The sequence below is a fragment of the Cupressus sempervirens genome, chromosome 7 (assembly GCF_028749045.1).
Source record: "Cupressus sempervirens isolate cs-2001-9-10 chromosome 7, ASM2874904v1, whole genome shotgun sequence".
Classification (NCBI taxonomy): domain Eukaryota; kingdom Viridiplantae; phylum Streptophyta; class Pinopsida; order Cupressales; family Cupressaceae; genus Cupressus; species Cupressus sempervirens.
The window spans coordinates 79,771,619-79,799,452 of NC_143124.1; the positions used below are offsets into that span (position 1 = coordinate 79,771,619).

The following is a 27,834-nucleotide window of genomic DNA, read 5'->3' on the forward strand; positions in this document are numbered from 1 at the left end:
AAATGTGGGATTAAATGATTTAGTTCAAGCTCAACCTATACTTCTCCTCTACTCTCCATTTCGATGGTGTTAACTTCCAATATTATTGCAGCTACCTTATACAATATCTCACATATTTGTATTCACATACCACACATGGTAAACCAACCACAAATTTTATGTTGAGACTCCATAGTGCTATGCCTCCAATCAACGCTTTCTCCCCCTTCTTTTGGAAAAATTTAAAACATGCATACCTATGTCATTTTGCAATGTATGTGGAGAAGACATGCCTTTTCTTTACAATTTTGTATGGCATTAAGAATATTGACTATTGCCCTCCCTCTATCACCTTCCTTCTAAATTGACTCATTTTCTTCAAAACAACAGGCATCTTCCTTTTAGAACTGTAATCCTAAATGCTAAAGATTATGCCTCACTCAGGCTTTTCTTTGCCTTACAATTGGCAAAGTTGCTAAGTTCAAAGTAATGAGGAGCAACATCTATCGACCACTCTCCTCTAACATCAGTGACAAGGCGAATGAAATTTCTACTTGTCAAAACATACTCATTATATATGACCCATTCTAGGTTATGATCAAGATAGGTTGATGGATGTAAATGTACAACTTGATTGTCTTTCATCATAAGATAATGTCCAATTCACTCAAGATGAGCCACTTGCATAAAATATCTTGCTAGCATTACATTGCGTATATTAAGATAATAGTTACGGCTTTTAAAATTAGTGCTACAAAACTTAAAATTGTATCTTGTCATGATGTGAACTAGTTGTTGTCTCATATAGTCAGCAACCTTGAGTACCCTTGAATTTATAAAAAAATTGAAGCACCAAGTGGAATCTTCATTGTTTTTCTTGAATGCATGATAGACATTAAGCAGCGTTAGGTGATCCTAAAAACTTACTTTTTGTGTAAAGTCTTTTCTTTTGATATAGGAGAAACAAGCAATGATTCTACTCATACTCGAGGATTGTAGACTTTCTGTTTTGAAAATTTGGGATCAATCACATAAAAAATTCCATCAATAGTCAGATATGTTTCAGCAATATTGGTGGATACAACAATTTTATGACCAGGAGTATCACCATTCTTTGTGTGTGGTGGCATTGGCTAAAAAACCTTTTGTTGCATGGTTGGTGGAAGACTTGAGTGCAAAGGAACAACTTTCACAAGAGCAATATGATCACCCAAATTATGCACCTCCCTTTTTGTTTTCCTACAAGCATCGTTTGATAGGTCAATAATCACCACAATAGAGTAAGTCATGAATTTCACTAATCATTAGAATCGTTGACCATTGATGGATGCCAATTATTGCATTTCTTGATCACAATGCTGGAATGAAATCACATAGCCATTCATATACATGTCGTGATGAATTGCTAATATCCCACGAACATATCCAATTATGGTTGATTATCCATCAAGATATCTATCCATATGCAAAGACTAAGATAAGAGTAGAGATTTTTCCAAGCCTCAACAGTACTAAATGAGAACATAGATCACAATGTATGTCTTGGAATATCATTTTAGTCTTTGAATATTTTAAATTTCACATCTTATCAATTTGGTGTAATTAGTTGGGCTCCAAAGTGGATCTAGCTAAAAAAAAATTCATTTTAAAACACCTGACATTCCAAATTGATCCATGGAACCCATCATACTAATTAGAATCTAGTTTGACCATTGAACAAACAATTAGAACTCTTTTTAACTCTTTTTCTATGACTTGCCAATTTCATGCCAAGGGGTCCTTTCACTGGCATTAAAACTAACAAAAACACCTAATCAGGCCCTAGGATCTGACACATTGATTCTCTATTCTACATTCTTGTATCATGTTGAATCTCGTCTCATGAAAAATTCTCAGTCAAAAGATATTGATTGTTGAAGTTTCCCTCTTAGAACTGCTTGCAAGAAAACATATTAGAAAATAGTAAATCACGTTTGGATTTGGCTTCAAAATTTGGGCAAATTGACACTTGGGGAAATAAAAACTAGGGCATTGGTTAACTGTCATGAGGAAAATATAAATCAAGGATTTGGGCTCAAGATGAATAATAGGACACATTCGGCGAACGGTCAAAGTGGGCTACTTGGGTTTGCAAGATTGGAAACACTAGTAGAAAAACATTTTTTGCAAACAAAATGGACTCAGGAAAGTCTGTAAATGGATTTATCAAGATTTGAAAATTGGCACACTTAAAGTATATTCATATTAGAAAATAATGGTTCAATCCATTCGACCTCACCTATCACAGATTCAAATTTATGACATCCTAAATAGGAGAACCAACAAATCTACTTTTCTTGACACCAGTAAAAAATTATAAATTTTGTATGGAATCACATTCACAAATTGATCAAATAGATTCATCATAAACTTAAAATTGAAACATAACAAGCCTCTAACCTCTAGAATGCAAAGAAAAATGAATTTTTGGATTTTAGTCGACCGGGTAAAAGTTATAATAAGTCAAATAGTGCATCACAAAATTTTGAACAATTTACATCAACGTGACAATAGTAAACAACCAACTTTGAGGGATTCAAAACTGAGTCAAAAAATATTGAAATGACTCAAAACTTGGTAAGGATATTAAACACTCCCAAACATTATTGGATGCAAGATATTCAAATGCAAATAGGTTGTTGTTTGACACTTAGCAAAAATGTAGATTTGGACATTCCTCAAAACAAGACTTCATGGAATGACTCGAAATGGAAATTTATCTTTATGGAACACATTGACATATTGAATGCAAGGTGTTAGAAACATTAGACACCTCTTAGGCCTCACAAGTACAGTCAAGTACGTATGCATTAAAAAGAACTTATAGGGCTTATTTTTTGGATGGTACTCAAAATTAGGGCTTCAATTTTGTGTCCCAATAGTGGCTCTATCTAGGTATGAATATCTCTTGCAGGCATGGAAAAAATTTAGATCCCTAGAAGAAGAAGAATACACACTTGACATCAAAAAATTCTCTCAAATAGTTTAGTGAAAGAAAAAACAAATACTTAGAAACTATACAAATGATGGCCCTCGGCCACTGAAATCATTAAAACTTCTTACCTCTATCATATATCTGATTTTCATCTGCACTTCTAGGAGGTAACCTGAAAATATCTTTCTCAATTTTACTAATCAAATTAGCATCTTAAATCACATCACTTAGCAAAAAAAAAATCTACACCTTCATTCTAATAGTACATGTACAAATCAACATTAAATTCTTCATCACGCTCACTATGAGAAAACAAATCAGCACGTTCATGTAAACTAGGATCAAACTAAAAACTATCATCTACATATGACTATTGCATGATATCAACCAGAAACACAAATTATTCATATTCTACCTTGTTCAAAAAGTTGTGTCAAAATGTTACAACTCAGCTTCTATATCTAGGTGTGAAGAGTATGTGAAATCAGATCACTACCTACTTACACTCATATTACTCATTAAATGATATTTATCTTGTTGGTCTGACTTTTTGTTTGATAGAATTATTTTTTCCAATTGTAGAAAAGTCAGATTTTTCATTTTAATTGGTAGTAGGGTTTCTAGATAATTCATTCATTTGCTAACCTTTGAAAACTTTTATGAAAACCCTACATTTCTTTCTATTCATAAATTGTCAGGCAAGAAATATTTGAATTTTCAAATAGGGAAAATATTCTGTTGTCTTTTTATCTTCCGTGCCCCCAAGATACCTTTCCTCGTAGATTTCCCAACCATCCGATCTAAGTAGATCCACCATTGTCGTTACCTCGCTGTGCAAACATGGGCACTTTTTATGTATAGTGAGGTAGCGAGTGCTGAAAATTTTATAAAGTGGGACCACAAAATGAAGATACAGCTGTTAGAGCTTTGTTTTCTACCCGACTTATTAGTCAAGTACACATTGCAAGTACCATCAAAATAGGAAAGGAGACCCAGCAGAAGCAGTTTGAAGTCGGCGCCGAAATGATGGTTTCTCCAATGTTTCGCTACTTCGCTATCAAAAAAATTTGACGCCTCACCGTTAGCAAAGTAACGAGGCACCGTAAAATTGAAGAGTCCATAACCTTGAAATTTAGCAGTACCAAGACTAATCCAAGTGGCATGATAAGTAATAACTGTCATTGTCAGAAGCAGTTAATAGCAGCAATAGTGATCTGATGGACCCTTTCTTTTCACGGCGCCAAAATTTATTAAAGTTGCCATAGCTCGCTACTTCGCTATTCGTAATTTCTAGCATCTCCCTGTTAACGAAGTACCGAGGCCCCATGAAACCAACAGTCAGTGGGACCTTTAGTAAAGTGGGATGATGACTAGGACTAAAGTAAGATCTTAAAGGGTGCCAACTGTGCAGAATTATATACTTCATCAATGCCCTATTGATCAAATGTGCGAGAGATCTTAAGTGTTAGATTAAAATAGAATCAACAGTCCTCGCTATCTTGCATTGGAGAGTTGCATGTTGTTTAACCTATGTGATGTAGAGAGTATAAGGCCCACCATTTATCAAGAAACTGTATGCAGCTTCCCCACCTTTGATTAGGTCTCTGATCAACGGCCATCATCTTCTCACTATGAAGAGTTGCTAGGAAGATACGTATAGCGACATAGAAAATAAGGGCCCACTGTCATCTTTCTGAGCAAGCCCAACAACATATCATCTGCTAAATTAAGATCAGATCGATGGTTGTCACTGCTTCACTATGGCAAGGTGCTCATTCTTTATGCATAACAATGTAGCGACCCGTTGACACGTGTCCTCAGTTGCTAGTGGGTCCGGACTAAGTGCCATCAAGGAAAGAGTTATGTATGTGGTAAATTTTCATTGGATAAATTGACCAACATGTCAAGTGCAATGCCTAGTTGTTTTCTCCATATCACATGATCGTAGGATTTTTGAAGATCGACAGCGTAGCTTTAAACCCAAAATGTGGTGCCACTCTCTGTATTAATTGGACATGAAAGCATCGCGCGTGAGAAAAATAGAGTATAACACAGAAGATTTCATTAGTTTCATATTATGTGAGCAAATATTCTGAGCCATTCCTGTATAGAAGTAATTACTGAAGGAAAGCGTGCTAAAGTCTAGCAGAATTTTTGTAATTGTCTATTCGCAGAAAGTTTGCAAAAATACAAAGGAAAACAAAGATAGAATTAAAGTAAGTAGTACTACCATAATCTTTGTAGGCTTTTCAGTTCTGTAAAAAATAATCCAAGATGCCTCTGAAGAAGGGATTTTTAGGTCAAATAAACTATTTGGATAGAAATGTGCATGATGACTTGCTTGAGTTGCTCCCTGAGTCTACTATAGAGACAGTGCAAGTTAAAAGGTTAACCTCATTGAACCCTAGGCTAAGGATAGCTAATGGATTCTATGATAAGGGTAATTGGGTCTAGGATGCTTAAACTTCACAAACTAATTTGAGTTTGTTCAAAAAATGGTATGCAAAAAGGAAATTATATGCCCCACATGCCAATATATGGAATTTTGATCTGGGAAAGCTAGTTGTTCCTAGTCTGTTTATGGATTATGACATTCTTGAGGCTATGGTGAAGAGTTATGATCAAGCCACTAGGGTAGTGAGAAGAGTAGATGGTGAAGTTTTAATCACCATCAGTCCAGAAGAGATTAGGGAAGTTTTTAGTTTAGGACCTCTCACTAGGTATCATGTGCCCATTGATTTGACAGAATTAGAAAAAGAATATATGTCAAAAAAGGATGTAGTTAGACAAGGTGCATTGAAGGCCCACATAGGAAGAATTGGAAACCTACAAGCAATAACATCATCTTCTAAAGAGCCTTTCAAAAAATCATGCTTCAATGCCAGGGCAGTAGAGATATATAGGACACTGTGCAGAGTCTTCAGAGAGGGTGAAGAAGATTTTATTCCTGTGAGCTTCATGTATATCATCACTCAGATCTCCTCTTTTGGTGTAGAAATAATTTTTGATTTTGCATCTCACCTGGCTAATAAGATTCATAGTGGATTGATGGGGATCGCAAAGTGCAAGGTGGAGAAGGTTTGGGGTCAGTACTCCCTATTGATGCATATGTTTCTTTTTAAAGGGTTTACATATTTTGGTAAAGAAATGGTATTAATCAGGGAACAAGAGGGGGAAGCACTACCAGTTCAATTATGGAGCACATACATGATTGGGGAAGCAGAAAATGCTAGTTTTGTTAGATTTGATAGGCACTTTGCTTCCAAACTAAGGTGCCTCATATTCAGTGACAATCCCAGAATTTCTAAGGCTCTAATTCACCTTGTTAGGCCTATGGAAAGACCCCATAGTCTAAAATTTTCACATAATTGGGGAGATATCATCCCATATCCAGTCTCAACTTTCATTAGAGTTTATGGATTCAAAGGGACACCTCATGTACTACCTTATCAGGTGCCTTTAAAGGTAGGAGTAGTTGAATTTTTATGGCAGTTGGGAGGAGTAGAGGAAACCTTTTTGCACAAAAGGGGAATAGGATCAATTTTTTTCTACTAGCACTGTAGCTCTCTAGTTTGTAATAACTAAGGAAGGGTAGATCTTCCTCTACAAATTTTTGGATCAGTATAAGATGGCAGTGTCTCAATCTCATTTTTGTGATGCAGAAGATATCTTTAATTCTACTCTTAGGCATAGGATCAAACTTCATCCAATTCAACATGAATTTTCTTTCCCTGAAGATGTAATAAGGAATGAATACTCTCTATAGGAGCAAGAAACAAAGAAAGAAAAGTGGAGAGTCTATTCAACATTTTTGGAGTTTATTACTTTTTTTGACAAGGATTACAATCCTCTTAGTAATGCTGCAACTAATGCAGATAGAATAAATAAGCTTATGAGTACATTCCCTGAAATAATGGAGGTAATGAATGAGAAGAAACAACATTTTATTGATTCTTCTCCAGATAAAGCCAGGGAAGTAATGAGGAAATTAGGTTCCATCCCTAACATAGGGGCAGGTCCACTAGTTGTGCGAAAGAGGATAGGATATATTGTCATTCGGGATCAGATGCCCACTGTAAACAAAGGAAAGCAGATAATTGAATCTACTAGTACTATTTTTTAAGAAAGACCCCATAAACCCTCTCCCGAAAGAAGAAAAATAATAAGGGAAGAGGAATCACATGATGAAATTTACTCACCTTCCACAACTCCTATTGGAATTAAGGAGGAACAACTCACCAATGAGCAAATTGAACATATGGGATCACAAGGAGGATTTTTTGTTACCCAGGCTAAAATTGATGAAGGCAACCCCCAGGAGCCTCCTATGCCTAGTTTTGAACTAACTATAGAAGATTTTAGGGGAAGCGAATTAGACACTATTTTGGAACAAGCCAGTCAACAATTTTTGTCTGATAACAGTTTTGTAAAATCTGGGGCTTTCCATCAGTTTACGTGGAGGCAAAACATGCACATTTTTGAGGAAAGATGTAGGAATATGAAAGTAGAGCATCCAAAAATGGATGAAGCATCTATTCAGAATCACATAAAGGAACAAATGATATAAGAGTTCTATAATATAACCCTTGAAGAGGGTAGACAGATGGTGAAAGATGCAAATATTTTATTATTGCCAAATTGGGACATTGCTGATGCCTTAATTTTTAATTCTGTGTCAAATAATTTGGGATTACAAGATCAAGATAAAAATGAATTCTTAGGAACAACATTCAGTAATGACCAAGCTGCTCTTGTTATGTGGTCATTAAGAAGAGGATTTAGGACTACTCCATCACAGCCTGATGATTCAGGACTAACAGGGAGTATCATTGTGAGGAGAGTCGTTGATACTTCACATGTATAGGTAGCCCACATGAATGTGGACTATTCTAAATTTGCCTTCGCCACTGCAAAAAAGGAAGAAAAGGAGATGACTGACCTGTAGAGCAAGTATGAAACAATGGTGGATGCCTACAATAAAGAAGTAAAAAAGAGAATTGAGCTTGAGAACAAGCTATTGGGAAGAACCACTAGGCCAAAAATAACATACCCTCCCCCCCCATTTGAACCTTTTAAATCCACCCCTCTCATAGAAATACCAGATACACCCCAAAGGCCACAATACTACACTACTCAGGATTTTGAAGAAGAAAAAAGCAAACTGTGGGCCTTACATGTAGAATTGGAATCCAAATATGAAGATAATTTGAGAAAAGCTCTCACATATTTGGGGGACGAGATTGAATGTCCGCTAATTCATGATCAGTTGGCCAGGGTGATTAGTATCTAGGAGGATTTGAAATCTAATGATGAGGTTCTAATGCCTATTTTGAATAAATGGGTAAGAAGGGAGAAAGAAATAACATTTTTGTGTTTCTCTGTCATAGATGATTCTTTTGATCAAATTGAAATAGCATTTGATATTATTTCTGATCTTACTGACTTTAGTAATAAAAGGATTCATTTACAAAAATTAGTAGTAGGCTACTTTGAGAAATATAAGAGCCAAAAATTCAATTTGTTTCCTCTTGCCCTAGACAAAAAGAATAATTTGAAAGGAAAAGTTGAATGGGCAAAGGAACTTAATGATTTATTCTGTTTAAGAAAGAATCAAGTCATTAATGAATCAGGGCATGCATGGTGGGCTGCCACAATACAAGAAATGGTGAAGGCCCAAATATTCTTTGATTCTTTAAAGAAAGAATTTGTTACCATTAATAAGGATACTGAGTATGTGCTAAAAAGATAGACGGATATTTTACAGTTCAATTGGCCATATGATACATTATTTGACAAATGGATGACAGATATGGCTCCCGTTGAATAGTTTGATGAAGATGAAAATGATAGTGATGAAATGCAAGGCGAGGAGATCAAAATCATTGACCATGTCGCTACTCAGAACCAACTGGGAGAAGAAGACAAAGATAATCTGTTACCTTCAGTTGTAGACCCAGGACCATAGGATGCCAATACAACTAAAGAAAGGGAAAAGGTAGAAGTTATTTTCCCCATACAGGATAAAGATGATGAAAACCCACAGGTGGAGGTTGACGTGCCATCATTAGAACAAACTTCATCATTGGTTAATTTGGCTTTGGTATATGAGGAAGGATCAGAATAGAAACTAACTCAGCAACACAAGAGCGTGTAACAAAAGGGTCCACAAAAGGAATGTCCGATGTAAAACTTTTGTTGTTACTCACACTTTTGTCATCTTGTAGCAAGTATATGTAAGTGTCTTTTAAAGGACACCTGTCATTGTTTCTAGCCTGAAGCTTGATGCATCTCACACTATTTAAGTGAGATTCGAAGGCTAAAGAATGGTCTGAATTCTATTTTTCTAACTAGTATGCTTATTTTGTCTTTGGTCAAAATTTTTGAAAGAAAATCCATGTTGTATTTTCTCTGTCAATTCTCTGAGAATACATGAATATAGAATGAATTGTTTATGATGGTCATTCTAAGTTTATTGTAAATGATGTACCATTTTCAAAGAAAATGAATATAAATTGTGAATTGTCCCCATCTGAATCTTGTCTCCTTCCAATTACATGGTTATCTTGATATTGTATAAGTAAAGGCTTGTGCAATTGAATGCAATCCAGTTAGGTTGTATATCTATTTATCATTGTTAGTAATTCAATGGATTAAATAAAAGCTTTGATGAATGTGATGAGGTTTCTTTAGTAATGCAAAGGATTTTGAATGATGAATTCTGATAACAATTGCTGATAGAATTTTTTGTAAGGCAACGAATTAGATCTAATAATTCGCTATAGACTCTGAACCCCAATGGATTAGGCACTGATCAAATTGATTCAGCTGAAGGAGAATTATATCATAAATGGTTATCAAAATGAAGCATCAAATCAAATTTTACATTATTTTCTTGTAGATCTTCAAAGGCTGGCCAGTACTTGTTTGCATGGGATGTTCTAGCTTCAATTAGCCAATATTGTTAAGAACACTTGAAGATCTATAGAAGAGACTTTGGCCATATCTGTTATATTGGATGTATTTAGCAAATTGTTATGAATTATGTATGTATTTGAGGATTTGAGATGAGAATCAAAATGAAACTAAAATAATCCTCATATTGTTTTTCTTAGTTGTGAATCATCCCTGGGTATACCCACCCTGGTTTTGGAGAACGAAAAGAGTAGAAAACCATCTGTGGTTTTGTTGAAGTTGGGTCCAAGTACTTTGCATATACAATTGTTAATAAGAATTGGCTAGTCTTTAGATTGTGTATGTACTGTCATCCTGGTATTAAGCATTTTTTCGATTAGTAGTTTTTGTGCATTTTAAAACACCCAACAAAATGGCGACTCTGTTGGGGAGTTGTCCAACACATCTGTGATAAAGTACTGCAGTTTCTTTAGTTCTATTGTGTACGTGTGTGTCATGTTATCTAATTTTTTCCCGTGGTCATAAGGGGATCTTTTAGTGACAAAACTTGATAATTTAAAGAAGATAAAACCCAAGTACCATAGCTACACACTGACGTATCCAGCTTATCCAAGTGTCTTCTAAAAAGAAAGAGTTGCAGTCTTATGACATCTGTGATTGGTCTGTCTGTGCCAGATATTTTTGTTTCTATTTGTGTGTTGTTTTCCTTGAGTCATTTAAAAGTGTCATTACATATTTTTCCCTAAAATAGGGTGGTTACTCAGTCAAGGTTTTGAAGCTAGTGCTTGTTGTAATAGAAGTTGAATATGGCTGACAAGAGAAAGAACACAAGAGATTACATGAGAGCCAATCATGATGTATCAGTGTATACTGATCTACCCCATGGTGGTAGAAAGAATCAAAATAAGAAGAAGATAGATCCGAATCCCACCTGGAAACCTAGAGGCAATGCATCTGTTAATTCCCAGTATCAACCAGTATTAGGGAGGGAGTCTTCTTCACTTAGTTCTAAATCCGAAACTACAAGACTCTTAGGAGGCATTTTCATTACCCCATTACCTGATGAGAGAGTTTTCCAAGATAAGGATGTGTCCACTGTAGGAGTTGCTTCATCAAGGCCAGATCTTATAGCAGACATGAATTATAGGCTAGGATTTAGGAATTCATTTGATAATCCTTTTAATCCCAGAGTAGCCCTATACATAGAATCAAACCTTATAGATCTAGATGGCCTTGCTGATTCAGAAGTTACTTCTATTTATCCTAAATAAGTACAGTCTGAGATAGGATTTTTGAAGAAATGGATTGCTGAGGAAGAAGCTAAACACATTCATCTTGAAAAAGAGAAGGAGCAAGCCACCTTGGATGCCATAATAGAAAGGGATGCTTTGCTAAGAAGGATGGTTGATTTGAAGGAGAAAAAAAAAAAGTTAGAAGAAAATACCACAACTCTCCTTATGGATGTATTTGGAGATGTAGACAATCTAAGAGCTAAAGTTCAGGAACAAGAAAAATGCCTGAATCAAAGGCAAGAACTAGTCATTGCTCAAGTCCAAGCCTATAAACTTGTTCAATTAGACCCTATAGAGTCCACTGCAAAAGCTCCAGATAAAGGGAAGGGCAAGGCTATAGGAATCCAAATAAATGAGCCTCAAGCTATAGCAAGAAAATCTGTACAACCCTCCATGTCAAAATTAGACTAGATCTAGAGAAGGCTAGAAAAGAAAAGGAAGATCTTGCAAGAGCTTGAAAAGGTCGAGAATGAAGCTTAAGCTGCAGAAACTAGGAGAAAGATCCAATTCATAAAATCTAATTCTGCATTGGCTTCATGGCCTAATTTATCTAATCCTCCTGCAATTCCTGCACCAACTAGTGGTCCAATAATCTCAACTCAGGGAGTACCCCAATTTGCTCCTACCTCATCTTCCACTATTGGCACCCAAGTTCCATTTGTCCCACCTCAACAATCCCAAGCTGTTCCTCTAAGCCAACCTAATATAGCTAGTACCTCAAATGTTCCTAGTTTCTAAAAGAAACCTATATACTTGGGAAAGTATAGACAAATGTCATTCGTTGGTATTCCTGGTGCCGCACATCCCATATCGTTTGATTTAAGAGATAAAGTGGTTAAGTTATCTGGGAATAATGTTGTTACTGGTGAAGAACATCTAAGAATTTTCATTGATATGTTGAATGATTATGAAGATATGGTAATGAAACTATTTGTGCATTCACTAACAAAGGATGCAAGGGATTTCTTTAGGAGGTTGCCTGATGATAGTATTACATCATGGAATGATTTGGAGAAATTGTTCAAAGAGCAATATGGAGACAACACCAATGCAGGATTCATGTTGAATGAGTTCAACAACATCAAGAAGAATCCAAATGAGTCTACATTTGATTTCAATGTAAGATTCTAGAAAGGTATGTACAGATTATTTCAACTTATGAGGTTGAATGAAGATGTCTGTCTCACAACATATTTCAATGCTTTTGATAGCAAAATGGCTTATCAATTGAGGGATAAGGATCCTAAGACTTTAAGGGATGCCTATAAAATTGCAGTGAATATAGAGAATAATACGAAGGCATCTGGAAAACTACGTAGAATGGATGATCCTAAGCTTTTCAATCCAAAGAACAATAACAAAAGGGAGGGTGATAAAAATCCTATAGGAAAGAAGCCCGAAGAACCTACTATAGGCCAGGTTTTGGAATTCCTCAAAAAGATGAATCCCACTAATTTTAACAAGCCAAATGTTGCTGAAAGAACTCCTATGAATAACAACAGTTTCAATAGGTAGCCTAGAATGCAAAATTACCCCTACACCACTCAATGGAAGGATGGTAAGCTAGTTCCCAATCAGACCCAAAATGTGAAGGATAAGGGTACTCCAGATCCCTTGCAGAGGACTACTGTGAATATGAATGATGATGTACCATGGTGCATTATATGTCAATCACCTCATTCTGCTGATTATTGTGCTATTGCTTAGTCATTTGCCCAAGCTCAAAGTGTGCAACATGAAGAAGAAAGTGAAGAGAAAAGCCATGATGATATGAGTTGCAATATGGTAAATATGTGTGATGATTTGATAGATTCTGATATAGAAGAGCCTGAGAACAATAATACTAGTCAGAGAATTGCTTATCATCTACATCATCAACAAGTTCTTTCAGATGATGAAGGGTATGATACAGATAAGGTATGAAATACATTTTTTGATGTAGGTCTCACAAGCTTAAGAATTCCCTCCAAAGAGGAGATTGACAGAATTACAGTAGAAATGATTTCACAAGTCCATAGTAACTACAATTTAAGAAATAGAGTAGTAAATAATGATGCAGGAAAGCCATCCAGTGTATTCATCAAAGATATCACTTATAAGATGAATAATCAAGACAAGAAAGTCATTATAGATGTACCTAAGATCAAGGAAAACAAGGGTAAGAAGTGGGAACCAAAGAAGAAGGTTCAATTTTAGATAAGTGAAGCAACAAAACCAATTGTGCAACCAAAGAAATTAGAACCTAATACTATCAAGCAAATAGTGGTGCTTGTTGCACAAAAGATTCCAACTCTAGGTACTCTTGTAAAACCCACTACTGTTGAACCTATTGATATGATATCTATGTTATCCCAAATTACTATAAAAGTACCATTGTCTGAACTTCTAAGAATTGAAGAGCATAAGAACAAGGCTTTTTCATGGTTGGGTGGAATAGTAAACCGTAATATTGTTGTAGATCAAACTGCTAACCAACAAACCCCATTAATAATGGAAGAAAGTGGTATCATATCCCAGATTCCCTAGATGTTTTTAGATGATTCCTCAGTGGCATTTATAGAAGATATTGACCCCTTTTTCCTCAGCCTGATCATAAACAGAAAGACCTTAAAAAATTGCATGATAGACTCAGGACCTTTCAACACTATAATGCCTTTCAAAGTAATGGAAGCCTTAGGTTTGAAGTTCGATACCAAGTAGGGCAGATGCAGAGGAATGGATGCTAGGGAGCTCCCAGTCATAGGTACCATAAATGGTTTACCATTCAAATTGGCTGCATATCCTGAAGTAGAGTTAACCATGTCTATTCTTGTGGTAGATATACCTCCACATTATAGAATGTTACTCTCTATGAAATGGAGTGATGCCATGGGGGGAAGCCTATAATGTGATCTAAATTTTGCCACTTTCCACATAGGGGAAAAAGCTATCAGGGTAAATCGAGAACCAAGGGTTAATCACATTTTAGGAGAAGAAATTGACAAAGATGCCACTTGTTTCTTAGATACTGGGATCAATGCTTTCAGGGCTAAATTAATTATTTAGGAAGTTGAAAATTTACCTGCTATCATTGAACATGAAGTTGAATGTTGCATGAACTCACCAAAATTATGGACAATGTTCTTTGATGGGGCTAGTTCTAAAGAGGGTGCAGGAGCAGGTGTAGTTTTTGTGTCCCCTAAAAATAACACTTTTAGGTATTCATTCACTTTAAAGTTTTCCTGCACTAATAATATTGTAGAATATGAAGTGTTGTTGCTAGGACTAAAAGTTGCCACACATCATAGAATTAAGAAATTATGTGTCATAGGGGATTTTGAACTAATTATCTCTTAGATCAAAGGAACCTACTTATCCAAGAATAAGAGATTGAAGTAATATAGAAATGTAATTTGGGATTAGATAGAATTCTTTGATGCATTTGGGATCTCATGGAGAGATAGGACTCAAAATAAGATGGCTGATCTGTTAGCGAATGTAGCAATCAAGACAAAAGAGATATCATTTGCAGGAATCTCTCAAATTGAGGTGCAAAATAGACCTTACATACCTGATAACATTGAAAAATGGCAGGTCTTTGAAGATGACAAAGATATTACAAATTTTTTATTAAATGAAGACAAATACCACGGTCAGGAAATGGATTGCAGTGGACTGATTGAAACCATAAATGGGAAGGAAACCATTTTTGGTCAAGAGATTATGAGATTGAAAACAAATAAGATGCCAAAGGGGTTAGTGGTTTTGGAAAATATTTTTGGTAACCAAGACAGAGTAAAATCGGGAGTTAACGACCCCAAACCTCAGGAGTTAGAAGAAATAAACTTTTGTACTGATGAAGTCCCTAAAAAGGTTTATATTGGCCAAAATCTGCCTGTTAAAATCAGGAAAATGTTGATTGACCTACTTAGAAAATACATACATGTTTTTGCTTGGTCATATGATGACCTTAAGGCTTATAGGGAGGACCTGTTCCAGCATGTCATACCATTGAAGGACAATGTAGAACCTTTCAGGCAAAAATAGAGACTAGTCAATCCTACCCTTGCCCCAAAAATGCAAGAAGAGCTGATGAAACTAAGGGATGGTGAGATAATCAAACCAATTAGGGATTCCACTTGGGTTTCAAACTTGGTTCCTATTAGGAACAAGAATGGAGATATTAGGCTATGCGTGGATTTTAGAAAGTTAAACATTGCATTTTTGAAAGACAATTATGGCTTACCTAATATGGAAGCCATGCTGCAGCAAGTGACTGGCTCTGAATTAATGTCAATGATGGATGGTTTCTTTGGATATAATCAAGTTCTAGTAAAGGAAAGTGAATAGTTCAAGATAGCCTTCACAACCCCATGGGGAACCTATGTATATGTGAGGATGCCTTTTGGCCTAATTAATGCAGGAGCTACCTTCCAAAGAGCCATGGATGTAGCATTTCATGATTATATTGATAAATTTATGGTTGTGTACTAGGATGATATTACAGCGTATTCTAATAAGGCTGAAGATCACTGCAAACATTTGGAAAAAATCTTTATCAAAGCTATGGAATATGGAGTATCTTTAAACCCAAAGAAATGTACATCTGGGGTCATAGAAGGTAAATTATTAGGACACATAGTGTCTAAGGATGGGGTGAAAATAGATCCTTAAAGAGTACCAGCTATTGATAAAGTTCCCAAGCCAAAAAAATGTGAAAGGAATTCAATCCTTCTTTGGCCAAGTCAATTTTCTTAGGAGATTTGTTACCAATTTTGGTGAAATCAGTAGACCCATCTGAAAGATGCTCAAGAAGGGAGCCACTATAGATTGGAATGGTGAGCCTTCACAAGATTTCTAGGATATTAAAATTGTAATATAAAATGCTCCAATACTGAGAACCCCAAATTATGCAAAACCCATGCATATTTTTTCTTTTGCATCCTTCCATACTCTAGCTGCAGTCTTATTGCAGAAGAATCAAGAAGGATATGAGAAGCCTATTGCCTTTTTCAGTAAGTCATTGTATCCTTCTGAACTGAAGTATGAAATAAATGAAAATCAAGCATATGCTTTAGTAAAGGCTGTAAAAGCTTTCAAATGTTACTTGGTAGGTGCTACTGTTATCGCTTTTGTACCTAGTGCTGTAGTCAAGGATATATTTTCTCAACAAAAAGTATCAAGCAGGAGATGTAGATGGATCAATAGAATCCAGGAATTTAACATTGATATACAAATAACAAAGTTAGTAAGGGGTCAAGGTTTGGCCAAACTCATGGCTGAAACTAATCTAGAGGCTAATCAGATAAATCTAGTAAATGATGATCTCAGAGCTGACTTATGTGACATGGACCAGTGTGATTGGTACACCAATGTCATATATTACTTACAACATATGGAAGCTCCTCCTCATTTTCCTGAAAATGAAAAGAGAAATACTAAATTGCAAGCCATCAAGTATATAATTGTCCAAAACAACCTATGGTGGAGAAATTTTGAGGGAGTTTTGTTGAAATGTGTTGATAAAGAAAAGGCAAAAGAAGTTTTGAAAGAAATGCATGCTAGAGTGTGTGGGGGACACTATATGGCCAAAACTACTGCACATAAGATAATGAGGGCTGAGTTTTGGTGGCCTTCCCTTTTTAAGGGTGCCCAAGTTATGGTTAGGAAGTGTGACCCTTGTCAGAGGTTTGCTGGAAAACTGAAATTCTCAAGAAATACTCCATTGAAGCCAGTGGAGATTCAAGCACCTTTTCAACAATGGGGTCTGGATTTCATAGGAGAGATTTTCGCCAAGTCTAGCACTGGCTATTCTTGGATTCTAGTGGCTACTGACTACTTTACAAAATGGGTAGAGGCTATCCCCACAAGAAATGCAACAGGTAAAGTTGTCAATAATTTCCTACTCAATAATATTATTTCTAGATTTGGCTACCCACATAAAATTGTAACAGATAATGCTATGTGCTTCAGGTCTAAGGAATTCATTAAATTTTGTGATAAATATGGAATAACAAGGTCATCATCTTCTCCATATCACCCACAAGGGAATGGACAAGCTGAGTCCACAAATAAGAGCCTATTGAAGGTCATTAAGAGAACCTTGGATGATAATAAAAAGGCACAGGATTCCAAGTTACAGTTGGCAATATGGGCTGACAGAGTAATTGTAAAGAAAGCCATTGGTATAGCTCCATTTGATTTAGTGTATGGAATTCAAGCCAGAATGCCTCAGAACAACTTGATGGGACTCTATAATTACATCCAGTTGTATGATGAAGATACTACAAATGAAATGCAAGAAAGAATGGATGAATTGGTAGGACTGACAAAAACCAAAAGAGAAGCATCTCTAAAGAACCCAAAGTTGCAACTGCAAGTTAAGACACTATATGATAAAAGAACTATAAGTAGAAAGTTTGAAGAGGGAGATTTAGCCTTAATGTGGAATGCTAGAATTGAGGATAAAGGAAAACATGGAAAATTTGATCCTATTTGGTTAGGCCCATATCTAATTGAAAATACTTGGGGTGAAGATTCTTATATACTCAAAGATGTATTTGACAACATTCTTGAATTGTCAGTTCATGGACAGTTCTTGAAGAGGTATTTTTCTTGAAAAAAACTTATTTTCTCCATGAATAGTAGTTTTAGGGTTTCCTATTGTTTTGAACATTTTGTATATTATGTTAATCTCTGTTAGTTTCCTTGTGCAGTCTAGTTCCTTATTTCTGTGTGTTGCTCAGTTCTCTCTAAAGAAGTTGTCTTTTTTACAAAGTATGTGATTTGCTCTCCCATAGATTCTAAATTCTTGCATAGACTCAAGTAGTCTATCATCCCCAGATAGAGCCACTGTTGGTCTGACTTTTCATTTGATAGAATTCTTTTGTCCAGTTGTAGAAAAGTCAAATTTTTCATTTTAATGGGTAGTAGGGTTTCTAGATAATTCATTTGTTTGCTAGCCTTTGAAAACTTTTGTGAAAACCCTACGTTTCTTTCTATTCATAAATTGTCAGGCGAGAAATATTTGAATTTTCAAATAGGGTGAATATTCTATTGTCTTTTTGTCTTCTGTGCCCCCGAGATACCTTTCCTCTCAGATTCTCCAACCATCCGACCTAAGTAGATCCACTATTGTTGTTACCTCACTATGCAAAAATGGGCACTTTTTATGTATAGCAAGGTAGCGAGTGCTGAAAAATTTATAAAATGGGACCACAAAATGAAGATACAACTGTCAGAGCTTTGTCTTTTGGCTGACTTATTAGTCAAGTACACACTACAAGTACTATCAGAACAGGAAAGGAGACCTAGCAGAACCAGTCTGAAGTCAGCACCGAAATGATGGTTTCTCCGATGTTTTGCTACCTCGCTATAAAAAAAATTTGACATCTTGCCATTAGCGAACTAGCGAGGCACCATAAAATTGAAGAGTTCGTAACCTTGAAAATCAGCAGTACCATGACTAATCCAAGTGGCATGATAAGTAATAACTGCCATTGTCAAAAGCAGTTAATAGCAACAATAGTGATCTGATGGACCCTTGCTTTTCATGATGCCAAAATTTATTAAAGTTGCCAAAGCTCGCTACATCGCTATCGATAATTTTCAACATCTCTCTGTTAACGAAGTAGTGAGGCCCCGTGAAATCAACAGTCAGTGGGACCTTTAGTAACATGGGATGATGACTAGGACTAAAGTAAGATCTTAAAGGGTGCCAACTGTGTAGAATTCCATACTTGATCAATGTCCTATTGATCAAATGTGTGAGAGATCTTAAGCGTCAGATTAAAACAGAATCAACAGTTCTCACTATCTCGCGTTGGAGAGTTGCATGTTGTTTAAGCTATGCGACGTAGTGAGTATAAGGCCCACCATTTATCAAGAAACTATGTGCAGCTTCCACACCTTCAATTAGGTCTCTAATCAATGGCCATCGTCTTCTCGCTATGAAGAGTTTCTAGGGAGATACGTATAGCAACACAGCGAATAAGGGCCCACCACCATCTTTCTGAGAAAGCCCAGTAACATATCATCTACCAAATTAAGATCAGATCAATGGTTGTCGTTGCTTCACTATGGCAAGGTGCTTGTTCTTTATGCATAACAAAGTAGTGACCTGCCGACACGTGTCCTCAGTTGCCAGTGGGTCTGGACTAAGTGCCATCAAGGAAAGAGTTATGTATGTGGTAAATTTTCATTGGATAAATTGACCAACATGTCAAGTGCTATGCCTAGTTGTTTTCTCCGTATCACATGATCATAGGATTTTTGAAGATTGACGGCGTAGCTTTAAACCCAAAATGTGGTGCCACTCTCTGTATTAATTGAACATGAAAGCATCGCGCATGAGAAAAGTAGAGTATAACATAGAAGATTTCATCAGTTTCATCTTATGCGAGCAAAGATTCTGAGCCATTCCTATGTAGAAGTAATTACTAAAGGAAAGCGTGCTGAAGTCTAGCAGAATTTGTGAAATTGTCTATTCGTAGAAAGTTTACAAAAATACAGAGGAAAAAAAAGATAGAATTCAAGTAAGTAGTACTACCATAATCTTTGTAGGCTTTTCAGTTCTATAAAAAATAATCCAAGATGCCTCTGAAGAAGGGATTTTCAGGTCAAATAAACTATTTGGATAGAAGTGTGTCTGATGACTTGCTTGAGTTGATCCCTGAGTCTACTATAGAGACAGTGCAAGTTAAAAGGTTAACCTCTTTGAACCCTAGGCTGAGGATAGCTAATGGATTGTATGATAAGGGTAATTGGGTCTAGGATGCTCAAACTTCACAAACTGGTTTGAGTTTGTTCAAAAAATGGTTTGCAGAAAGGAAATTATATGCCCCACATGCCAATATATGGAATTTTGATTAGGGAAAGCTAGTTGTTCCTAGTGTGTTTATGGATTATGACCTTCTTGAGGTCGTGGTGAAGAGTTATGATCAAGCCACTAGGGTAGTGAGAAGAGTAGATGGTGAAGTTTTAATCACCATCAGTCCAAAATAGATTAGGGAAGTTTTCAGTTTAGGACCTCTCACTAGGTATCATGTGCCCATTGTTTTGATAGAATTAGAAAAAGAATATATGTCAAAAAGTGATGTAGTTAGACTAAGTGCACTGAAGGCCCACATAGGAAAAATTGGAAACCTACCAGCAATAACATCATCTTCTAAAGAACCTTTCAAAATATCATGCTTCAATGCTAGGGCAGTAGAGATATATAGGGCCTTGTGCAGAGTCCTCAGAGAGGGTGAAGAAGATTTTATTCTTGTGAGCTTTATGTAAATGATCACTCAGATCTCCTCTTTTGGTGTAGAAATAATTTTTCATTTTTCATTTTACCTGGCTAATGAGATTCACAGTGGATTGGTGGGGATTGCGAAGGGCAAGTTGGAGAAGGTTTGGGGTCAGTACTCCCTATTGATGCATATGTTTCTATTTAAAGGGGTTACATATTTCGGTAAAGAAATGGTATTAAATAGGAAACAAGAGGGGGAAGAACTACCAGTTCAATTATGCAGTGCAGACATGACTGGGGAAGCAAAAAATGCTAGTTTTGTTAGATTTGATAGGCACTTTGCTTCCAAACTAAGGTGCCTCATATTCAGTGACAATCCCATAATTCCTAAGGCACTACTGCACCTTGTTAGGCCTATAGACAGACCCCATAGTCTAAAAGTTTCACATAATTGGGGAGATATCATCCCATATCCAGTCTCAACTATCATTAGAGTTTATGGATTCAAAGGGACACCCAATGTACTACCTTATCAGGTGCCTTTAAAGGTAGGAATAGCTAAATTTTATGGTAGCTGGGAGGAGTAGAGGAAACCTTTTTGCACAAAAGGAGAATATGATCAATTTTTCCTACTTGCACTGTAGCTCACCAGTTTGTAATAACTAAGGTGGATCTTCCTCTACAAATTTTTGGATTAGTATAAGATGGTAGTATCTCACTCTCATTTTTGTGATGCAGAAGATTTCATTAATTCTGGACTTAGGCATAGGATCAAACTTCATCCAATTCAGCATGAATTTTATTTCCCTGAAGATGTAATAAGGAATGAATACTCTTTGTAGGAGCAAGAAACAAAGAAAGAAAAGTGGAGAGTCTATTCAAAAGTTTTGGAGTTTATTAATTGTTTTGACAAGGATTATAGTCCTCTTAGTAATGCTGCAACTAATGCAGATAGAATAAATAAGCTTATGAGTGCATTCCCCAAAATAATGGAGGTAATGAATGAGAAGAAACAACATTTTATTGATTCTTCTCTAGATAAAGCCAGGGAAGTAATGAGGAAATTGGGTTTCACCCTTACATAGGGGCAGGTCCACTGGTTGTGCAAAAGAGGACAAGATATACTGTCATTCAGGATCAGATGCCCACTATAAATAAAGGAAAGCAGATAATTGAATCTACTAGTACTATTTTTGAAGAAAGACCCCCTAAACCCTCTCCCAAATGAAGAAAAATAATAAGGGAAGATGAATCACATGATGAAAGTTACTCACCTTCCCAAACTTCTATGAGAATTGAGGAGGAACAACTCACCAATGAGAAAATTGAACAAATGGGATCACAAGGAGGAGTTTTTGTTACCCAAGTTGAAATTGATGAAGGGAATCCCCAGGAGCCTCATGTGCCTAGTTTTGAACTAACTATAGAAGATTTTAGGGGAAGGGAATTAGACCCTATTTTGAAACAAGCCAGTCAGCAATTTTTGTCTAATAATAGTTTTGTAAAATCTGGGGCTTTCCATCAATTTGCGTGGAGGGAAAACATGCACATTTTTTAGGAAAGATGTAGGAATATGAAAGTAGAACATCTAGAAATGGATGAAGCATCTATTCATAATCAAATAAAGGAACAAATGATACAAGAGTTCCAAAATATAACCCTTGAAGAGGGTAGACAGATGGTGAAAGATGCAAATATTTTATTATTGCCAAATTGGGACATTTTTTATGCCTTAATTTTTAATTCTGTGTCAAATAATTTGGGATTACAGGATCCAGATAAAAAGGAATTCTTGGGAACAACATTTAGTAATGACCAAGCTACTCTTGTTATGTGGTCGTTAAGAAGAAGATTTAGGACTACTCCATCACAGCCTGATGATTCAGGACTAACAGGGAGTATCATTGTGAGGAGAGTCACTGATACTTCACATGTACAGGTAGCCCACATGAATATGGACCATTCTAAATTTTCCTTGGCCACTGCAGAAAAGGAAGAAAAGGAAATAGTTGACCTGCAAAGAAAGTATGAAACAGTGGTGGATGCCTACAATAAAGAAGTAAAAAAAATAATTGAGCTTGAGAACAAGCTATTGGGAAGAACCACTAGGCCAAAAATAACATACCCTCGCCCCCCAGTTGAACCTTTTAAATCCACCCCTCTCATAGAAATACCAGATACACCCCAGTGGCCACAATACTACACTGCTCAGGATTTTGAAGAAGAAAAAAGCAAATTGTGGGCCTTACATGTAGAATTGGAATCCAAATATAAAGATAAATTGAGAAAAGCTCTCACATATTTGGGGGACGAGATTGAATGGCCGCTAATTCATGATCAATTGGCCAGGGTGATCAGTATCTGGGAGGATTTGAAATCTAATGATGAGGTTCTAATGCCTATTTTGAATAAATGGGTAAGAAGGGAGAAAGAAATAACATTTTTGTGTTTCTCTGTCATAAATGATTCTTTTGATCAAATTGAAAAAGAATTTGATATTGTTTCTGATCTTACTGACATTAGTAATAAAAGGATTCATTTACAAAAAGTAGTAGTAGGCTACTTTGAGAAATATAAGAGCCAAAAAATCAATTTGTTTCCTCTTGCCCTAGACAAAAAGAATAATTTGAAAGGAAAAGTTGAATGGGCAAAGGAACTTAATGATTTATTTTGTTTAAGAATGAATCAAGTCATTAATGAATCAGGGCATGCATGGTGGGCCACCACAATACAAGAAATGGTGAAGGCCCAAATATTCTTTGATTCTTTAAAGAAAGAATTTGTTACCATTAATAAGGATGCTGAGTATGTGCTAAAAAGATAGAGGGATATTTTACAGTTCAATTGGCCAGATGATACATTATTTGACAAATGGATGACAGATATGGCTCCTATTGAATAGTTTGATGAAGATGAAAATGATAGTGATGAAATGCAAGGTGAGGAGATCCAAATCATTGACCCTATTGCTACTCAGACCCAATCAAGAGAAGAAGAGAAAGATAATTTGTTACCTTCAGTGGCAGACTCGGGACCACAAGATGCCGATACAACTAAAGAAAGGGAAAAGGTAGAAGTTATTTCCCCCATATAGGATAAAGATGATGAAAACCCACAGGTGGAGGTTGATGTGCCATCATCAGAACAAACTTCATCGTTTGTTAATTTGGCTATGGTATACGAGGAAGGATCAGAATAGCAACTAACTTAGCAACACAGGAGCGTGTAACAAAAGGGCCCACAAAAGGAATGTCTGATGTAAAACTTTTTTTGTTACTCACATTTTTCTCATCTTGTAGCAACTATATGTAAGTGTCTTTGAAAGGACACCTATCATTGTTTTTAGCTTGAAGCTTGTTGCATCTCACACTATTTAAGTGAGATTCCAAGGCTAAAGAATGGTCTAAATTCTATTTTTCGAAGTAGTATGCTTAGTTTTTCTTTGGTCCAAAATTTTAAAAGAAAATCCATGTTGTATTTTCTCTGTGAATTCTCTGAGAATACATGAATATAGAATGAATTTTGTCTCTTTCTAAAGGTCATTCTGAGCTTATTGTAAATGATGTACCATTTTCAAAGAAAATGAATACAAATTGTGAACTATCCCCATATTAGTTCTTTCTGAATCTTGTCTCCTTCCAATTACATGGTTATCTTGATATTGTATAAGTAAAGGCTTGTGCAATTGAATGCAATCCAGTTAGGTTGTATATCTATTTATCACTGCTGTTAATTCAATGGATTAAATAAAAGCTTTGATGAATGTGAAGAGGTTTCTTTAGTAATGGAAAGGATTTTGAATGATGAATTTTGATATGAATTGTTGATAGAATTTTTTGTAAGGCAATGAATTAGATCTAAGAATTTGCTATAGACTTTGAACCCCAACGGATTAGGCACTGATCAAATCGATTTAGCTGAAGGAGAAGTATATCATAAATGGTTATCAAAATGCAGCATCAAATCAAATTTTACTTTTATTTTCTGGTAGATCTTGAAAGGTTGGCCAGTACTTGTCTGCATGGGATGTTCTAGCTTCAGTTAGCCAATATTGTTAAGAACACTGCAGATCTATAGAAGAGATTTTGGCCATATCTGTTATATGGGATATATTTAGAAAATTGTTATGAATTATGTATGTATTTGAGGATTTGAGATGAGAATCAGAATGAAGCTAAAATAATCCTTATATGGTTTTTCTTAGTTGTCAATCATCCTTGGGTATACCTACCCTAGTTTTGCAGAGCCAAAAGAGTAGAAAACCATCTGTGGTTTTGTTGAAGTTGGGTCCAAGTACTTTGCATATACAATTGTTAATAAGAATTGGCTAGTCTTTAGATTGTGTATGTACTGTCATCCTGGTATTAAGCATTTTTTCGTTTAGTAGTTTTTGTGCATTTTAAAACACCCAACATATCTTTCGATGAAACCTCTTCACTCTCAAATGACTAATTAGTCACCAAATATGAAAAATTATCTTGAAATCATTGATCTAAACTATGTTGATCACAATGATCTTCTTCTTCTAACAAAATTTTAGAATGAACTTTGAATTGATCTTTGCAAGACTTATCAACACATAAAGAAAATCCATATCCGGATTGACAACTTTCACTATTTTTCTCTTCATCACATGAGACATCAAAACACATTCCAGCAAAACCAACATGAGAAGAATCTAAAACAACATCAAACTTCCCTTTACTAACATTCTCTACATCGAACAAATCATCATGTGCAAAAATGTTTGAGGTATTGTCATATACACCTCCAAAATCTGATAAAGATTGTTTGAATTCTATATCTCTTTCCACATCAAACTTTAGGGAAGTAACTTGACTTAATGAAAAAATGTTATGAGGGAAAATATGAGCATCCTTAGAAACACTTACATGTTTTTCAAAATCACGAGCCAACAAAGCTAAAATTTCCTTAGGACTCAAGATAACTGCCTCACAAATCTTCTCCCGACTATGATTATCATCTGGATGACATGATGAAATTAGAACATCAAAATCATTAGTATAACAATCTGGAACATCAAAATTATTACAACATTTGTTCTCATCAGAAAAAGAACTACCTCTGTTGTTATATAATTCCTCAACTTCATACTCACTATAACAAAGTTTATTTACCTGGGCCTCCCTTTGGTTTGGGGCTTAATACTCTTGACTCCTTCTAGGAAGATATTATCAAAAAAGTTTTCTAAGAAGCTTGTTGGATTGAAGGGAAACCTGTTGAGCCAACATGGTAAAGTTACTCTACTAAAAGCTTGCCTTCAAAGTATACCTACTTATGCTTTGAGCCTTTTGAAAATTCCCACTAAATATGTTGATTCCCTTGACAAAATCCAAAGGAATTTTCTTTGGTCAGATACTAAAGAGAAGAAGAGAATGGCTCTGATTGCAGGGGACCATATTTGTAAACCGATTAGAGATGGAGGCTTGGGAATAAGGACTATCTAAAGTATGACCAAGGCTCTTCTTCCCAAGAAAGAATGGAGAGTGTACCATGATGATAAGAAATGGAGCTCTATATGGAAATATAAATATTTGTATAATGCCCCTTCTCTTTCTAATTTCTTCTTGTATCCCAATGTTATTTCCCCTTCTGCTATATGGGTGGTTGTGCAAGGTGCTAAGAACATCTTAAGTGAAGGGTGCTCATGGAAAACTAGAAATGGGCAAAAGACTAGGTTCTAGGAAGATTCTTGGATTATGGATCATATGTTGATAGAAGATTTTGAGGATAGGACCTACATTGAACATTGCAAGCAATTATATGGTATTCCTGTGGAAAGTTATTGGGCTAATAATAGTTGGATCAATCTTACTAACATTAGCTAGGACTTCAATAATATCTGGATTATGTTGAATGCTTACTGCTTATATCCCTATAGGGAAGATATAATGTTATGCAGGAATGATGCTAATGGGAGTTTCAAAGAGTTTTCTATATCCAAATCTAAATAAAAAGGACCTAGTTTGTTATGGTCTAATGCTTGGATAAAAGGTCTAATTCCCAAAATCAATATTTTTTATTAGATCCTGGTGCAGAATAAAATTCTGACCTAGGACAACTTGTAAAAAAGAGGGATTAATGTGGTCAACTATTTTTATCTATGCAAGAAAGACTTAGAGAACAAGGATCACTTATGTTTAAACTACAATTATAGCCAAAATGTGTGGAGCTACATCTTCATCTTTTGGAGTATTGCTCGGGTTCATCATAATAAAATTGAGAATTGTTTCCAGAGTTGGACTTGTCCAACTAAGGATAGTAATGTGGAATACCTATGGAAAATCACCCTTCCTTACTTGTGGTGGGGAATCTAGAAAGAAAGAAATAAAAAGAATTTTTAGAGAGAAAAAAAATGCCTAAATGGGTTTTAGGTCAAAACATCATCAAAGAAATAATGGAAAATTTCAAATCTCAGAAAAATGTTCTTGATGGTTTTTTGATTGAAAATCCTATGCATAATATAGGTCCTTAAAAGAAGGTGGAGGATCAAAGATCAAGTGTAAAATGGAAGGCTCCTTTGGAAGGTTTGATTAAGGGGAATTTTGATGGGGCCACTAAGGGAAACCTTGGAAAACTAGGGTGTGGTGGAATAATAAGATATCATACAGGTAACAGTATTGATGCTATAGTTATTCCTATCCACATTTCAACTAGTCATAGAGTTGAAGCCACTGCTACCCTTTACACCATGAGACTAGCTGTGGAAACTAGAAGTAGGTACCTTTGGATGGAAGTTGATTCCCTAAACATTATAAATATGCTCAACGGAAAAACCCCAAGTACTTGGACTACTGAGGATAGCATAATGGGAATTAAAGCTCTAATGGCTAATTTTAAAAAAGTCACCTTTTCACATTCTTACCAACAAGGTAACAATGTTGTCGATTGGCTTACCAGTAGGGTTGTGCAAGGGGATAGTACACTGAAGTGGTACAATGACCTCAGAATAAAAGTGGATTTAAAATCACTCATTAAGTATGATGCTACATATATGATAGAGGGAAAGATCCTCCAAGATTAGTAATTTAATGATAATTGAAAGTGGGGCTAGGGAGGGGTGTGTTACAACCCCTAGGATGTACTTCATTATTATTATTATGCCGGCATGGCACAAAGGGAGATTAATGAAATCCCTATTAAATTTTTTGAGTATTTTTGTTTTCTTCAATTTGTCTCTTTTTCTAGGATTAGCTACTATGTTCATTCTCAGAGACACACATCATTTGAAAATGGGGGGAGAGCTAAAGAAACAAGAACCAAAAATTGCAAAAATTGGAAGGAAAAAGCCTCTATCTAGAATAATCTTAAGAAAGGAAATGTGACTCCTTACCTGGAGTGATTGCATGGTTTCAAACCGCATGTTATAGATGCTTTCTTCAAGAATTGGTTTGAGGATAGGGTTACTTTGCATCGCATCACAATTCAACTCACAGAGGTTT

General features: G+C 35.7%; 1 pseudogene; it reads right to left on the reverse strand.

Moving 5' to 3' along the window:
- Positions 1-408: 408 nt before the first annotated feature.
- On the reverse strand, positions 409-27,755 carry LOC149545599 (putative pre-mRNA-splicing factor ATP-dependent RNA helicase DEAH2 pseudogene; annotated as a pseudogene).
- Positions 27,756-27,834: the final 79 nt, after the last annotated feature.